An 18,544-nucleotide genomic window follows, 5' to 3' on the forward strand; every position below is an offset into this window, starting at 1 on the left:
ACGATGATGTGCGTTAATTGATAACGCAAGATGGTCATGTGACATATCGCGAGATAGAGACATCCTTGCACATTAGAGGGACTGCCATATGATACATTTAGTATTGCATTTTTTCTGCAAGAAGATTAGTTCTCCTTGGATACCGCATAATTTGGCAATTGCCTAAAAAGGACTCGATTTCTGTAAAGGATGGTGTAAAGAAATGTTGAAGAAATTTACTCCTGGTAGTTCAAAGTTCAGGTGGAGAAGGACTTGGCTTCACTTGGTGTGTCCAATTGGCGCCGGTTAGCACGAGAAAGAAACGACTGGCACGCTTTGTTAAACTCGGCCAAAATCGCGTAAGCGGTTATCGCGCCAATTAAGAAGAAGAAGTTCAAAGCACATCTATGAGAACGTAACAGGTGATGAATCTTGAATCTATGAATGAATCGGAAGCAAAACTGCAATCGACAGTATGGGTGTTCCAAGAAGAGCTTAATTCAATAAAAGTTGTTCGCGGAAGATTCACTTCAAAGCAAAAGGTCGCCTGCTTTTCGGAAAAGCTAGTCATATTGCTACTGTATCACTAAAGGAACTTAAAACAGCCGATTCTGAGTGGTACGCAACCGTTTGCTTGTTTTTGGAAAATTATCCTTTGCCAAGACAATGCGAGCTCTCACGTATCGGCTCACACTAGAGAATTTTTGGGCACTGAAAAGGTCGAATTAACAGGCCATCTGCTTTACAGCCTTAATTTGGCACTCAAGGATTTCTTTTTGTTGCTGAACATCGAAAATAAATGTAAAGTCAACGTTTCTCAACGCCTGAAGAAGTTGTCTATACACAGCTCTTTTGGAGGTATCCACTTCTGAGTGGCAAAAATGTTTTGAAAGTTAGTTCAAGTGAATGCAGAAGAAGAATATTTTGAAAAACAACAAAGCCATTTTCATTATTACTTTATATTACTGTTTTCATTATTGGGCGCAAAATACAAAAGGCAACCCTCGCACGAATGATGAACTACAGGAAAGCAATACAACGCAAGTAAAATTTGGAAAAAATAGGCTTTTCCAAGACTACTTTTGTGTAGATAATGACTTCATAAAACTCGCCCAAAACTGATACAAGTATAAAAACACGCCTACTTTTTAAACCAAAAACATATATTTTCGTACGTATATCTGATGTTACAAGTTATAACTCTTATTGTCTATAAATACGCGCGAGTATAGCAGGAAGTTGATTATTAAAGCTAATGGTTTCTCGCCAAAATATTAATATCCTTGTGGAATATCCATTATTTTTGCGTAAAAATTTCCGCAAATGGTTTAAAACTGTTTTATGGTCGATCTTTAGTTTCTAGGCGGTGCTACGACTGCCGGATAACTTCGATTATTTATGTGATTTTAACGACATTTTCTTTTAACGTCACAAATGTCTGAACGGAATCGACGAAATCAAAATTGAAGGTAATTCACATTTTAGCGATCTGGCTTGCATTATCGCATTTATCAAAGAGAATCTGTAAAACGTACCGAATTTTTTCTTTGCTGACTTCGATTGTTAACATCCTGCAACATCCAGCAAAAAACATGCCCCTTTGACAGCGGACCTAAATTTAAAATTGTTTGATCGATACTTTGCGAGATATCGATGACTACAGCCTCTACCGCGAAAATAATGGATTTATTTTCCCCCTCTCATACTATGTTTCCCCAGCGAAACATATACATACTTCTTCTAACAAACTTTTCCTTTCCTTCTTTTAGTAAGATATTTCCCATGAATATTAATTAGTGAAAATCATTAAAACAGACGCAACACTTTTTATTTTTAATTCTGGCAATTGTCCTGACGCCAATGCTGCCATCAAATTTCATTTAAATAATTGTGTATAAAAATTTGTCATAAATGCTTCGCAGCACATCCTCCATAGGTATTATGTACGTAAACAATCGGAAATTATTTAAAACATTTCAAAGTAAAAAAAAATATTTACTACCCAGGGGTTTTGCAATAAAATCGTTTGTAGCATGTTTCTGTTTGCTTCTTATTTTCACTTTTTATTATATTGCATTGATTGTGTGCAAAATATTAAACATACGAGCATAGTTTTTTTTATATTGCAATTTTCATTGTTATTACTTTTCGCGCGCGCCCACGTCTACAATGTGAAACAATTAAATTTTGTTCATAAGCGAAGACTTGCGCTGATCGACTTATGATAATGGCAGCATATGTATGTTTGTATGTATTTACAAGGGATGCCAATATTAGCGGAAAATTTGATCCCGAGATTTCGGGATATTTTTAAAATAATGAGAGAAGACACAAGGCACTTTTGGGGGAAATATTAAAAAAAAGAAGCATTTAATAGAAATTTACAAAAATATTAAATAACAAAACATTATTATTGCATTTAAAATGCGTACGTAAGAACAGCAAAGCATTTAAAGTGGAGTATTCTAATCTACCCGAAACCTGTTACATGTAAAACCTGCTGATGAAAAACTGTTCTCGATAGATGGCTGCAGTCATCGATATCTCGTAAAGTGTCTATCCACAAGTGTATGTTCGTTGTGAAGGTGACATTTTACACTAAAAAAATTCTTTTGTTGTTTTTTATTTGTTCCATTCAGTTGTGAGTTACAGGATGCTAACAATTGAAGTCAACAAAGGGAAAATTAGGTACATTTTAAGCGGCCGTAATTCACCCTAGCTTGCATAGGCCGCTAAAAGTTGAATTACGTGCAAATTTGGTTTCGTCGATTTCGTAAAGGCATTTTTGATTTTAAAAAAATATGGATAAAATCACAGAAATAATCGAAGTTGATCGGCATGTTAGTAGTCCGGCATAGCCCAGAGGCTAAAAATCGACCATACAGCAGTTTTAAACCCTTTGTGCAAAGCTGGATTCAAAATAAAGCTCGATGTTTGGGTGTCACACCAATGAACACCAAAAAGATGATGGATCGAATTTCCATTTACGAAGCCTTGGGCAAACGGAATGACCCGGATGGTGACTGGATGAGAAATCGGGCACATAAGATAAAGCGTGATGAAGCAGCTCGAACGGTGATTCAACCAGGACTGATGGCGAGGAAGGTTCTAGTGCGTATTTGGTGGGACTTGAAGGGAATCATTATGAGTTGCTTCTGTATGGCCAAACCCTAAATTCAGATTTCTACTGCAAACAACTGGACGGTTTGAAGCTAGCGATTGACAGGAAACGGCATGAATTCGCCAACAGATGAGGTGTTATGTTCCATCAGGACAACGTAAGGCCTCACACATCTCTAGTGGCTCGCCGAAAACACCGGGAGTTTGGTCAGAAAGTTTTAATGCATCCACCATATAGTCCAGATCTGGCACCAAGTGATTCCACCTCTTTCACTCATTGAAAAACTTCCTGAGTGATAAGGAACTGGTATCAAGAGAAGATTGCGAAAATCGATTACTAGAGTTTTTCCCTAATAAGGACCAAGACATCTATAAGAGAGGACCTATGGAGCTACCTTTAAAATGGCAACAAATTATACAACAAAACGGTGCATATTTAACTCAAGTCGGGCAATTCGAAATGTCTTAAATAATGTATTAAGTTGTAATGGATTAATTTTTCCCCAAACTAATATTTCAAATTCTTTTATCAGCACGTCGGATAAATTATAAGTTTTTCAATTTAATTTAATTTTTAATTTAAAACTTAAAAAAATTCAACTAATAAATAAATAAAAGATTCCTGATTATCAAAACTATTAACAACAACTACATAGAATCCAGTTCTTGATGGAGCATCCTGACCTCGTTACCGGGGATGATCAGACGATCAAAATAGATCTACCTTACTTAACAAGTTCTTATTGTTTATAAGAAACGTCAGAGTCAAAATGATAGCCGTGATATCTGATAAATTGTCACCGTTAAGAAAGCGAGTGTTCTACATCTCAAATGACGAAAGCTTAGGCAAAAGCAAGCACTCTATGTTTCCCTTGGTTCCTACAAGGAACAAAGTGTTTGTTAAGTGTTTGCAAAATACTTGCGAAATCAGGCAAATTGAGGGACCTTTTTATATCGAAGAAATTTTCAAAATATTTTGAATGCATGTAACGATTTGAAATATTGTTTAGTATCAGGTGCACTCTGCTGTAGTCAGAGTAATAATCGTATATTTGATAAATTCGTCTATATATGCTACAGTATTTACGAAACTATACTACTACATACTATTAATAAATATATATTAATTCCTGTAAATTATAAAAAATGTTTGTATCACCTCCACCAAACCGACAGCAATCAACCGAAGAAATTCGCTATTAAAGAGCAGCAATTATATTAAAAAAAAAAAAAATCAAATAATGTTTCCCACTTATTTTTGCATTTTATTTCTTGCTATTTCCTATTTCAACAAAATATTCCTCCCAATTTATTGAATACCGCTGCCCACCCGCTTGCTGTCGTGATAATCGCTGTGACAAGTCATCATGGCATACCAACAGCAAACAACCAGAGGCCAACCAATGTTACGTGTCACCATCCGAGCCTCGGCAACATCGGGCATTAGAAAACCACAAAAACAAAATATCGTCAACTCATTAAACTAACAAATGAACGAATGAACAGCGCAAAAGTGTCACATTCTGTCGCAATATTCTTGGATTTTTTGCGCTCCGTATGCGATGACTACATAGTTGGAGGCGCGGCGAGGTGATTGGAGATGAGAGCTGCGGTGTGATAAACCATACTGCCCAGTGTGCCATGGTGACAGTCGCGTACAAACTCGCACGCTCAGCTGTCCGTTTGTTTGTCGGTTTATGTAAATATTTTTTGGACTATTTTGTGCTCTTTTTTTCTATGATCGGAAAGGGCTTTCCAAAATTTTCTCTGATTTTTTTTGTGCTTTCTTGTCTAAAGGAAACCGATAAAAATTGTTTTGAAAAATAGAAACAGGAAAAAGTTTAAATTATATAAATATTTTGTATATGTATGTGTTATTTTGAAAGTGGTCAGTTAAATAAATTCAATATTTTGACCTCACAATTAGTTGAAAGTGTTAAATAATTCAAATAAATACAAAAAAAAACATTCACAATTTCTATCCCAAATTTAAATTTCGAAAATCTCAACATTTCGGGGCAAGAGGAGGATCTCGAACCCGTCACGGTAAGTATTATAATCCAAAAAGCCACCGCATATAGGATAATCACGAGAATGATAGAATACCAGAAGCGTCATCACAGGCCGTAACGGCAGCACAGAAACAAAACATTCGTATAGGCTGAGGGAGAAAAAGCGAAAGCAAGCGAAAGGCAGAAAAAAAGGAATTTAGAGATTTTATTATCATTCGTGATTTCGCAACTTGACACGCGACACTTAATTATTTTGTTTAATTTAAAAATCAAAATATTTACTGAATGATTCACAAACAAGTAACTTGCATGAAAAATTTTGTTTATTTTCTGTGCTGACGGCCAAAATGCTATCATCAGTGGATGGATACCTTATGTCAGATACTATGTGAGATATGCCCGGTCTATCTGTCGGATTTTGTTCAAATTACTAACAGCTTCGGCTGGTCTTTTCGTTGTAACAAAGTCAGTTATGACCGACTATTTTTTGCTTTCTCCACTTTCCCCTATAAATTAATTAATTAAAATAATAAATAATTTATTAATTCTTCCAATTCGCCTCTATTCATTGCGATTCCTATAAATATGCGATGCTGGTTTAGATTAAGCCATTGTTGTACTAAAAGATTTTTGTCATACTTTTGTTTATGATTATGTTTACATTTCGTCCCCTTAGTATAACAATAGCCTATGTGCTCATAGGCTATTATTTTTTTTTTGAATTTTTGGATTCTCCATCATTGATTTTATATGTGGTCAAAATTTTGTCAAATTCTAGTTCCACAAAGTGGGTCAAAACGTCAGTCAAAAAATAATAAATATTTACAGACATAACGAGATTTGAGTGAGAGCTACTTTCGACAAAAAGTTTGAAATTCATTTTCTCAAAACATCAAACAATTTGTAGGCTATTTTAATATTAAGGGGACGATTTATGCTTATTTTTAAAAGCAATAGTTCAGAGCAGAGAGATTTGTAGGAAAATAGATGTTAGAACAGAATATTGTAAAAATTAAAGAATTTATTTTTTAACTAAGAGAATAATGAAGTTATACACATCTTTTTGATTTTGCTTCTAATAACAGTCGAATTTGAATTTCAGTTGATGTTTGGCCGAGCTCTTTAACCTATTTGTGGTGTGTCTCTGATGGTTTTTACAAATGGAGAGAGAGTTGCATGCCGCCTCCGAACAACAGATGTTTTTTTGATTTGAGTTACGTTTTCCTTCAAATACACTCGGAGGTTAGACATTGCCTGTCGAAAGGCGACCGCTATTAGAAAAAACCTTTTCTATCACTTAGTGTTCCATGTCCGAGCTTCGTATATCGATGAAAAACAGTTTGATGGCATTCTTTCTGGAAGGGCACAATGAAATTGTAGGAACGTTCTAACGTAATAAAAATCAGTTTGTCATACAGAAATAGTGTCAATATATTTCGAAAAGCTTTCAGACTGTTTCTATTGCTGTACCTTGGGTCTTTATTGTTTTCTTCTTTTCATTCCAAAGTGGGATCGATGCCCATATAATTTCTTTGAGGCCAAGCCAAGTTGTTTGGCCTGTTCGTCTGTCTTCCTTCTCAACAGTTACGGAAGTTACCAAAATGCTACCTCAGTTGGTGAGTGGGTTTCATTCCAGTTCCAATAATTGTATGTATTCTCGAATGCACGCATTTCGGACAAGCTTTCTATGCTTGAATTTTAGCTTCGACATATTATATAATACGCTTCCATAACAATAAGAGTATCCACTCCACTCGTACTAAAGAGGCTTTTTGCATACTATCCCTAAAGTCGTAATTTTGCCGCGGCTACGAGTTACATTTTGACTATTTTTTCCAATAAATCTGACCGTATGTCCACCAAATGGCCGCTCATAATCAGATGATTCGTAAAAGGAAAAAGGAAACAGAGATGTTAGCCATATTCAAGAATACATAACACATTTTTAAATCATGATGTTAACTAAAATCTGTAAAAACATATTGTAATTTTTTCTTTTAATAGTAAAAATGTAGAAGATAAGACGCCAATAACGTCAATGACGAAAGTGTTGTGTGTGCGAATTACAAGGGGTGTTCAATAAGTACCCGTGTTAGAAATGAAGACCAGTTTCTAAAAATAAAATTTTATTAATCAACAGAGTCCCCTCTTAGAAAGATATACTTCTTCCCATGCTCCGGCCATTTTTTAAACCCCTCCAAAAAATAGAATTTGTCGAATTCTCCAAAATACGCCTCTGTCTCGGCGATGACTTCCTCGTTTGAACTACATTTTTTTCCCGGCCATTTCTTCATCTTAGCGAGCAAGGAAAAGTCGCAGGGAGCTAGATCGGGTGAATACGGGGGTGTGGCAGCAATCCAAGCAGTTTGTATGTGCTGGTGCATTATCGTGGGGAAACAGCACCTTCTTTTTCGTCAAATGCGGCCGTGCCTCCTTCAATTTGTTGTAAAGGCGGTCCAATAACTTACTGTAGGATCGTCCAGTGATCGTTCTACCTTTTTCTAAAAAATCGTCGCCATGACCTTTCCGGCCGATGAGACTGTCTTCGCCTTATTTGGAGCAGATTCACCGGGAGAAATCCATTGTTTTGATTGTTGTTTAGTTTCTGGTGTGTAATGATGAATCCAGGTTTCATCAACGGTGACAACTCGACGCAAAATTTTCTTCGGATCTCGCTTAAATTGCTTCAAACACTGCTTCGAAGTTAACAGCCGCATCTGCTTGATATCCACCGTGAGCAATCGTGGCACCCATCGGGCCGACAATTTTTTTATCGCTAATTTATCATGTAAAATATTAATTGCCACTCCGGTCGACATGCCTATGGCCTCTGTTACTTCGCGCCCTTTTGTTCGCCGATCAACTAGAATCAGGATTTCCTCGATAACCACATCTGCCGGCCATTCTAGTCGCTACTCATCTAAAACAGATGTTCGCCCACGTTTAAATTCGTTGAGCCAATATCTAAATGTGGTCATAGATGGCGAAGCGCCCCCATAGACAGCATCCAACTTTGCTTTTATCTTTTCGCATTTTTTCCCATCCAAAAAGAAAAAGCGAATTATCGAACGATCTGCTCTTTTTCCGTCTTAGCGAAAATCACGTAACACTTCTCACTCAAATAGCTGCCAAATCCATCGTTTGATAGATGACAGCACACGATGCTAATACCAACTTCCCTCAGGAACGCCCTCTGTCATCAAACACGGGTACTTATTGAGCCGCCCTCGTATATTTAAACCGATAAAAACATGGAGACTTTCAGCTTTGCACAAGCTTGAAAGAGGAGAGGAACAATTCACGAATGATATTGCATACATCTATGCTTTTTAATGGCTATTATTAAATTTCAATTAAACATTTTTGAAAAGCAAACGTAACTAAACAATCTAATCTGTCTAAATTTTAAAAATGAAGCTAAGCCAAATCAAATACATAAATGAACAGCAAATAGAGCATTGAGCTATTTGAAACTAAGAATAGAACCACACACTTTGGCACCTGTAAATAAAATAATGCAGGTACATTTTAATTTACTTCAACTTATCTAAACTTCTTTTTAAATATTTTAAGTAATGAATCAAAAACATGTGTTAGGCAATTGAATGTTTTTCCATGCGTTCTGCATATTTACTGAATTTTATTGTGTCATCTTTTGCACTGTAGATTCTTTGCCAATTTATAGCTACACAGATAATTAATTGAACCACTTAAGCGTAGTTTTCGCATTTATTAATTAATTACACTGTAGTTGCATACTGGAGTTCATAATATCTAGCCCGGTCGGATTACATGGATGTCTACACGTTCATATGTATAATGTGTATGTATGTAGTACATACCATAAAATGTGTATATATGTATGTGAAGCATGCATATACATACGAGTACATATAGCAATTTTCGACATCTATATAGGTATATGAGGACAGTTTATAACCTCATGTAACTTTTATGACAAAGAATTTAAGGTAAATTATTTTGCGCAATTTTCTGTGTTTAGGATTTTCCAATAAGAACGAGTTGAAATGGCTGTGCGTGAGATACATTTTTAGAAATTTTAACAAATTTTTTATTTGGCTGGCTCTTTATGTCTTTATGTGCGGAGTTTGACACCGTTTAAATGTTTGCCTAGGCTTAGGGCCTGAGTTATGTTGATTTAGAGGTCATCGACCGATTGCGGCTTATTGGCATAGATTTTCTACTTCAAAAAACCCTAGCGGTGTCAGAATTTTATCAATTACAAGTGCTGCAATAGTAAATCGTGTAACTTGTCAAAAAATATGGCCGAAACAGGGTATCAGCATTGAACAATTCCCACTAGTAGTCCCTATGGTATATACATACATACTTAGATTTCCTAAATTCTGTTCGTTTTCACCTTTCATTTCAATTTAGGATATACTTACATATTGTTTATTGGAATTCAAAGAAAGGTAAACCGTTCTGCATTTAAAGCCTTCTCCGTCTTTAACCATTTTTTTCTCCATCATTCTGGTTTCATTCGGCCTCCGCGCTCAAGGAACTCCTCGCGTTTTAAGGCTATCCGCTAATCGATGCACATTGATGATTTTCCAAACGATGGATATTCGGTTCTGTTCTTAATTTTCAGCTTCTGATGTTAAATTTTAGCCCATACTCGCCTTTTTTGCGGTTTGGGTTATTGCCCGTGTCGACACATCTCATATCGCTTCACATCTCATGGCTTCATTTTGTGAGGACTTCCGACTTCATTGCTTTTACCGTGGCCATTCATCCTGTAATGCTTCCGTCTATGGTATTTACTAGTCTAACCATCATTTCCTCCATGATAATTTTTTGTTCTTAAACTGAACTGTACTATCTACAAATGGAACTAGTATTTTGATTGTAGTATTATTTAATAGGCATTAAAATAAAAGAAAGTACAAATAAACTATGTATTATCAATAATTGTACTATATTTGTCCTGCCGAAAAGTAAAAATAATTTTTGTAATAAATTGTTTTCCAATAAGAGGTGTTGTTCCCGTAAAATGTCAATGATTTCGTTGCTTGTGTGGCACGTAGCGCCGTCTTGATTAAAATAAACGTTGTCCAGATCAATACCATCCAATTCTGGCCATAAAAAATCGTTAACCATCTCTCGATAGCGCAATTCATTCACCGTAACTGTTGCTCCAGTTTCATATTCGAAAAAGTAAGGTCCAATGATTCCGCCGGACCATAAACCACACCAAACAGTCGCGCTTTGAGGATAGAGAGGCTTTTCAACAATAACTCTTGGATTTTCTGAGCCCCAGATCCGACAATTTTGCTTGTTGACGAAGCCACCGAGGTAGAAATGGGCCTCATCACTCAAGATGATTTTTCGATGGAGTTTTGGATCATTTTCATGCATTTCAACGACCCAATCAGCAAAGACACGACGTGGTTGATGATCGGCCGGCTTGAGTTCTTGTAATAACTGGACTTTATAAGCCTTAAAACCCAAGTCTTTATGCAAAATACGGTGTAAAGACGTTTGTGGAATGCCTAATTCCAAAGAACGACGAGGAATGGACAAACCTGGGTTTTCTTCAACACTTTCGCCTACAATAGCAAAATTGTTGGCTGTTCTTGAGCGACGTGCACGGGTTTTATACTTCACAGCACTAACTTGTCGCAACAGCTCGATTTTTTCACCAATTTCTGTATTGCTGTCCGACAAGGTGCTTCACGATTATCCAAAAATGTTCGAGTGTATCGAACCGTCTCTACCAAATTTTTACCATTTTTATAGTGAATTTTAATGCGTGAATTCAATGCGTTGTTTAAGCGTGTATCGTTCCATTGTTTTTAAGGCGTAGTTTCTACTTGTCAATTGTCAAAAAATTACAACTTCAAAAGTGACATCTACCGAAGTAGCAGGCTATTCAAAATAACACCTGTTATTGGAAAACCCTTTAGAACTTCTGCAACAAAAATTAGGTGGCAACCCTGCTGAAAGTAATTTCTGACTGGAGTCTGTCTAAAATACCTCTTTTGCTTGATAATCAAACATTGATACCTAATTAATTGTTTTTAACCCGTCGTCCGTGGCGTGGGGGGAGAAAAAGCCCTTCATTTTGAGAAAAACTTTATTTTGCTCTTCTACGAATTAACTTACGGGTCAGCCTATAGCTTTAGATAGTACTATGCTTATCATATTTTCGCCCCAAGCATCTGTTTATGTAACATCCTTCCCTTGCTACCTATTACTATTTTGTCACAAGAAGCTCGCATTTTGCTCTGGTTAGAAAAGGAAAACGATGACGAAATAATAGTTGCAATGATGGTATAAAGAATGCGAAACAATTGAAGATATTTGATAATTTTTTCCATAGAAAAAGGCAATGAAAGTTCGCATACTGTTACTCACAACTTTGGCAATTAAGCTACCATAAAATTTCTAAAGTGCAATAGTATTTACTTCTTCCAAAGTAGCAATTGAACGCAGAGCTATTCTTAATGAATTGGCTAAGCGATGTATCACGAACGTTGTCTGGGTCCCTGGATACTAGTTCCAGGATGAACTGGCTCGGAGGGGATCTGATCTTAAATCAGACTGGTCTACATCACGCAGGCCAACAGTAGATGGACCACGGTGCCAACTTTTGAGATAACTAGCAGGCGAAGAACGCGCTTAAACCCTTTTTGGGTGTTTGGCCGAGCTCCTACTCTTATTTTTGTGTGTTTTGATGTTATTCCACATATAAGCTCCACCTATAGTTTTAAGCCGACTCCGAACGGCAAATGGTTTTTATGAGGCGCTTTTCATGGCAGAAATACATTCGGAGGTTTGCCATAGTGTGCCGAGCGACGACCGCTATTAGAGAAAACTTTTTCTTCATTTTGGTGTTTCACGGAGATTCGTCCTCCGTATGGTTGTCCCACCCATTTGGCTACGGTGGTCGCCAGGTCACTTACTCTATAGGTCACTTACCTTATACCAAATTTAGCACTGACACAAAGTAATGGGAGAGCACGCAACCAAGTTAAAGGCAGGAGCATCCTCTGTGTAACATTCAGTACATCGTGAACTTAGCTGTCCTTTATTGAGGGATAGCGTGGATGAGAGGGTCAGCAATTTATGTACATATTAAGACTCGTAAAACAGTGAAAACTCGGCCAAAATCGCGTAAGCGGTCATCGCGGCAATAAAGAAGAAGGAGGAGAAGTAAACGGTTACTTTTTATTAGTGATTTGTGAGCTCATTTTTGATCAGTCAAGCGTTATTTAATGTCTATTTCGTCCCCTTAGTATAACAATAGCCTATGTGCTCATAGGCTATTATTTTTTTATTGAATTTTTGGATTCTCCATCATTGATTTTATATGTGGTCAAAATTTTGTCAAATTCTAGTTCCACAAAGTGGGTCAAAACGTCAGTCAAAAAATAATAAATATTTACAGACATAACGAGATTTGAGTGAGAGCTACTTTCGACAAAAAGTTTGCAATTCATTTTCTCAAAACATCAAAAAATTTATAGGCTATTTTAATACTAAGGGGACGATTTATGCAAATTTTCTGTTATTAATTTTAATATGTACAATTTTAAAATTGCGTTGCAAAACAAAAAAATAAACAAAAACATACGGAAATTTCCCAGCAGCCAGTTTATTTCATGTATGTCAATCTCAATATGTCGATATCCGTACATATGTAAGTACATGAATTCGCGTGTATGGAAAAGTAGGCGTGGGGAAAGCCGGACAAATGTGCTCATAACTTTTAAACAAACAACAACACTACATAGTCGCAAAGCCATCAAAAATAGAAAAAAATTTCACAGACATGCATACAATTATACAGGGTGCGCCATCATCATCTGAATAAAAGAATTATTGAATTATAATAATTAGTATTCTTTATTCGCTGTAATGCTGTGTTCCCATTTCACGTGAAATAGCTTTCAAAATCCACATAAAATTCTTGGTCATGATATATGCGTGAAATTTCCCAATAATTTCATGACGAAACTGCATGGAAGGTCGTCGAGTTTAAAAATTGTGCTCAAATTGAAACTCCGCAAAAATTAAAAAAAAACCGCCTAAAAAGTAAGTTGGCTTAAAATGTGGTAAATTCTTTATTTTGTTACCAAAATTCTTTGCTTTAATAGAGAAATGCGTAATAAAATAATAGAAATTCCCAATATTCAAATCCAAGCAAGAAAGTAGTAAAAAAAAGCAAAGTGACTATTCGTAAGCTTTGTAAAAGTATGACTAATAAAGGCTTGTGAGCAAAGACTGGTCCGAACAGTTACCAGAGAACCAGTTACTACCCCATCCCGCGGTGGTTTGTGAAAAATGTGATGTATATGTATAGGTGCCTTAAGAGCGGCAATTCCCTTAGTTGACGGCGCAATAGACTTCACCCTATAATCGGCCAGCTGAATTTCGATCCTATGGAATATAATCTAACACAAATATTTGATAATTGGTTTTCAATATAATATATGAAATTGTAGTGAATCGACGCTTGAAATACTTAATTAATGACGCTGATCGATTGAGTTTTGTCAAAGTTATTCAATAATTCGGTTGACTAGATTGAAATGGCACACCCCGTACTCGTACATTAAAATGAATTTGGTATATGTATGCATACAAACATACATACCTACATAGACAGCTATAATTTTATTAATAATTTCGAAAATTCAGAAAAATACGAAATGGACTTGTGTGAATTGATGAACTTGTCTTGTTTGTTTTGATGCATACATTCATACATTCATATGTACTCGTATGCTTATGCGAATAATACGATATACAAATAAAGCTGTACACTTTATTCATCTGAATATATGAATCTATAAATTTTAGCCCGTTTAAAATAGGTATTTGTGTTAAATACGCTAGAATGAGCTCAACAGACGCAATAAATGTTTGCCTTTTTGGCGCAATGGGCCAACGAAAATTTTCATCGGAAAACCTACCATACACTGTGAACTTCGTTGAAGCATTAAGAAGTTCTATTATTTTTACGATTACGCAGGACCATATTAATCATGTCGGGACTCCTTTACCCTTTTCTAACTCTCTCAAATACATTTTTTCTACTAAAATGCAATTAAATTCATAATTAAACTATTTTTTCAATGACTGTTTCGAAACTTTGGTTTATAATACAACTACGTGAGGTAACGCATCCAGCGAATTCTGGTTCTCCCCCAACGCTCTTTGTGATGCCAACCAGTACTGGCAGTACTGCCAAACTTATGAATGTGACGCTCAGTGAAACGTCGCCACATAAGTTGTGGCTAAAAACAGTAATCGGAGTGTTCCGCTTTCGCTGAAACTTAACATGGGTTCTACTTTGACTTAGAAAATAAGGCATATGAAATACCGTAAATATTGACGTACTGCCACACCTATCCCTCTTGTGGGCGGAAATGTTAAATGTTATGCGATTTGAAAAATATAAATTTGAAAGATGGTATAGATTGATTTACTGCCTGACTACTACCAAGACAAAATTTGGTCACAAATTTTAAATATAATCCGATTTTGATGAAATTTGGTGTACAATTTCATGTAACTCAGAAAAACAGCCATTCGTGCCACGCCCATTTCTAATCACAGTAATAATAAGCAAAGGTTCTATAGTTGTTTATGATAAATAGAACTTGTACATTTTTAAATTGAAAGCAAATGTTTTTGGTCTTATAATTTATTATAAGAATTTAACCGTTACTAAAATACCAGCAATAAATGCGGAATAATTTTCGTTGGTGGTCGGCGCAGCCGAATGAATTGGTGCGTGTCTGCCATTCGGGAGGGCGAGTGTTCGAATCTCCGTGCATGAAACAGCAAAATGATACAAATGATTTTTTCTAATATTATTCGCCCCTCGGCAGGCAATAGCAAACCTCCGAGTGTATATCTACTATGAAAAAGCTTCTCATAAAAAACCATTTGCCGTTCGGAGTCGGCATAACATGTAGGTCCATTTGCACGCCACAAAAAGGAGGAGGAGCTCGGCGAAAGACCTAACAGAAATGTATCACCAATTATTTATTTAATTTATTTTTTTAATTTCCGTTATAGGACACCGTTTTAAGCATACAATCAAGGAAATGATAATCATTTTGATCTCATAATTTATTCGTGGGGTGTATGACTCAAAATATTTCATGACACGAATTGTCAAATTCATTCAATTTGCTCTCTCGATTGCCAATTTCATTGAAATTGATCAATGAAAGCAATTGCAAATTTAGTAAGAGCTGGTACTGCGAATTATATACATAAGCTTTGAAGTAAAAAAAATCGATGTTTCGATTTTGCATTGTATTATTGATGCAAATCAATTGAAATAACAAAACAATTATAATTTAAAAATTAGCAACTTACATTTTAATTCGCCTGTTCTGACAAATGCTGCCAATTCAAAGCACAAATTATGTCTAAAATAAATTTATAATGGAGTTATGAAAGTAAACTTTTTTTGAGCCACTTTATATGTATTATACGGGATAAATTGGCATTGCGACAATCATTTGCGTGGTTTCCTATTCCCCAAGAGCGCTAATTGTGTTTGTTGACACACATACATACATACGAGTATGGTACATAGCTATCGAGATGAAAAAGCGTCACGCCAGAGATAAAATTTTTTGGCAAAATTCGAGTCCCATTTGAGTTGTTTTGACAAAAATTTGTGCATCACAGGCAATTCATTAAAGGGTGCACAGAACATGGAAAATATGTATGTATGTATGTATGTTAAAGTCTGATTAAATTTAATTTTGCTTTATCTTCGTCAGCGCATAAATTTTGCACGCTTTGTGATATGTTGAATAACAGAGGAATAAATATCAAAAGTTTCAGTGCGATTTGCATTCTTGTAGACTTTAAAATGACAGAGATAAATATTGACAATTTGTTTTACGGGGCATTGCAAATTCATTGGAAAATATATTCTTAATATAACCATAACGGCGCTCTATAACACAAATACAAATATACAAATGCAACAAATAAGCGCATAAGGCACGGATGCATCTTTTATATGCAAAAAAATTACCGACTTTTGCTTCTTATATTCAGTCCCAATGACGTTCGCACGTTTATTTACCTGCTTTCATATTCACAATTGAACTTATTTATTTGTTTGTTTGTTTTTGGTAATTTTATGTAATTAGTTTTATTAAATGCATATCTGCATACACACACATATTTTTATATATTTTGTTGGGCTGTCGCGAACGCTTCGCGCTCCCGACTTTGTAGTGCACTGCAACTGTGCCGCGCTGTTTTATAGATATTTTGCGCTGCCAAATTTATTGCTTCCATCAGGTGTGAGTGCACAGCGCGTTTTTTTTTTAACATGACGAATTGATGATTCTAGAGCTGTGCGAAATATATGTCGATTATGTTTCGAGAACAAGTATGCAAAAATCATTTAATTGAAAACTAAATTGGCTCCAAGAAAATATTTGTAAACGCTGCGTCTATACGAATTTCCATAGATTATGAAAGGATTCTAACATTCAGATTCTCGATTTCTACAAAAACAATTTGACACAAGACATTTCTTATGCTCGGAGTCTGCCATTTCAGAATTTAACATATTAAAAAATATTAAATAGACTGATATCATTTTTGTGTTCTAGTGATATACTGGGGATTTGAAGGTGAATGTGAGGTCTCGATCGCAGTAGTTGACATTCGTTCGAAGCGTAAAGGTCCTTCTTTATCTGACATCAAAAATTTCTACGTTCGTCTCGAAAAAATAGCATTTGCGGGAAGTTATGCTTCATTATTACCTTTTAAAGAAAAGTGCAATTGAAACGTGTCGTATATTGATCAATATTTACGGTAATCACGCTCCATCAAATACAATTTGTAAAGAGTGGTTTCGACGTTTCCCAAGTGACAATTTCGAGGTGAGTTATAAAGATCGAGAAGGGGCACTGAAAAAATTCGAAGATACTCTACTGCAATAATTACTTGATGAAGACGCGTGTCGAAACATTGATAATTGTTTAAAGAGTTGGATGTTGACAGATCAGCCATCGATAAGCGTTTGCACGCGATGGGAATGGTCTGGAAAGTAGGTAACTGGGTGCCACATCAATTGAAAGAGAGGGAACGGCAGAAAAGAAAAGGTTTTCTGCATCGCATCGCAACTGGCGATGAAAAATGAATCTATTGTGATAACCCCTGCCAGGTGAACCAGCTCCATCGACAGCGAAAAAAAATATTCATGCTTCAAAGGTTATGTTGTGCATCTGGGGGGATCAGAAGGATGCTATCTATTATGAACTCCTTAATCCATCTGAAACCATCACTGGCGATCGTTACCGATTGCAGTTAATGCGCTTGAATCGACCTCTCAAAGAAAAGTGGCTGGAATGGGACGGTAGACATGACAAACTGATTTTGCTGCATGACAACGCCAGGCCACACGTTGCTAAATTGGTCCAGAAATCCAGAAATATTTAGAGCGACTGAATTGGGAAATCTTGCCCCACCTACCATTATTAGAAAAAACGTTTACTTCATTTTGGTCCTTCACCGGGATTCGAATCTACGTTCTCTCTGAATTTCGATTGACCAACACACCAACCTATTCGGCTACGGCGGCTGCCGTACCATAGAACTCTAAAAAAGATCTTCGAAACAAATCCACAAGGCGATAGAAGAAGAGGCTGGCCGAGAAAACGTTGGAGAAATGACATCGAAGGCGATTTTGGAGCTATGGGCATGTCTGATATCAAACGAAAAGCTGATGACCTAGTGACGTGGAGGCAAATTGTAACGAAAGCAATGGTGCACCCCGAACTGTAATGCTACGATGATATAGATATTAAATACACATATTTTAATGTGTGTGAATGTATTTTTTATTCCTAAATTTATAGCGAGATATACGTTTACTAATCCGGGTCGATTTGTGGGGAGGCAAAAAAATCGCCCATTGCTCTGTGAAAATCATATTCTAGGGCTCAAAATAAGAAGCTTTGCCGAACGAACCATACCTCTAAAACGAATTCTGATGTCCCCCAATTTGGGTCGGTCGAACTTTCAGTGTCTTTTTTGGGGATGCAAAAAAATCGCCCATTGCTCTGTGAAAATCATATTCTAGGGATCAAAATAAGAAATTTTGCCGATGAACTGGCAAGAGGGGGATCTGCCATGAATAGCTCTTGCAGTACCAGTACTCACTTGACTAGGTGCGATCAAGAATGCAATTTCCCTAAAATACCTTCGAATTGCAGAGTGTAGATGGAGAGACCAGACGAAATGCAAAACCAGCAGAACGTTATGGCCCACCTACAACCTCAAGCAATCGTCGACATTAATAAACATGAAACGACGGGACACCTGTAGACTTACGGCAGTCATAACTGGCTTCTGGTCTATCGGAGAACAAGCCGCCAAAATGGGCATCCCTCACAACACATACTGTCATAGTTGTAAACAAC

General features: G+C 36.4%; 1 protein-coding gene across 1 annotated transcript in view; it reads left to right on the forward strand.

The window, feature by feature from the left end:
- Positions 1 to 4,746: 4,746 nt before the first annotated feature.
- The window catches only part of LOC128860443 (calcium-binding protein E63-1), a 205,370-nt gene continuing 191,572 nt past the window's right edge, over positions 4,747 to 18,544 (forward strand). Inside the window, exon 1 of the mRNA XM_054097974.1 lies at positions 4,747 to 5,145. The gene's annotated coding sequence lies outside the window, so the exon portion shown is untranslated. The remainder of the gene's footprint in view (positions 5,146 to 18,544) is intronic.

This window comes from Anastrepha ludens, chromosome 4 (genome assembly GCF_028408465.1).
Source record: "Anastrepha ludens isolate Willacy chromosome 4, idAnaLude1.1, whole genome shotgun sequence".
Lineage (NCBI taxonomy): Eukaryota > Metazoa > Arthropoda > Insecta > Diptera > Tephritidae > Anastrepha > Anastrepha ludens.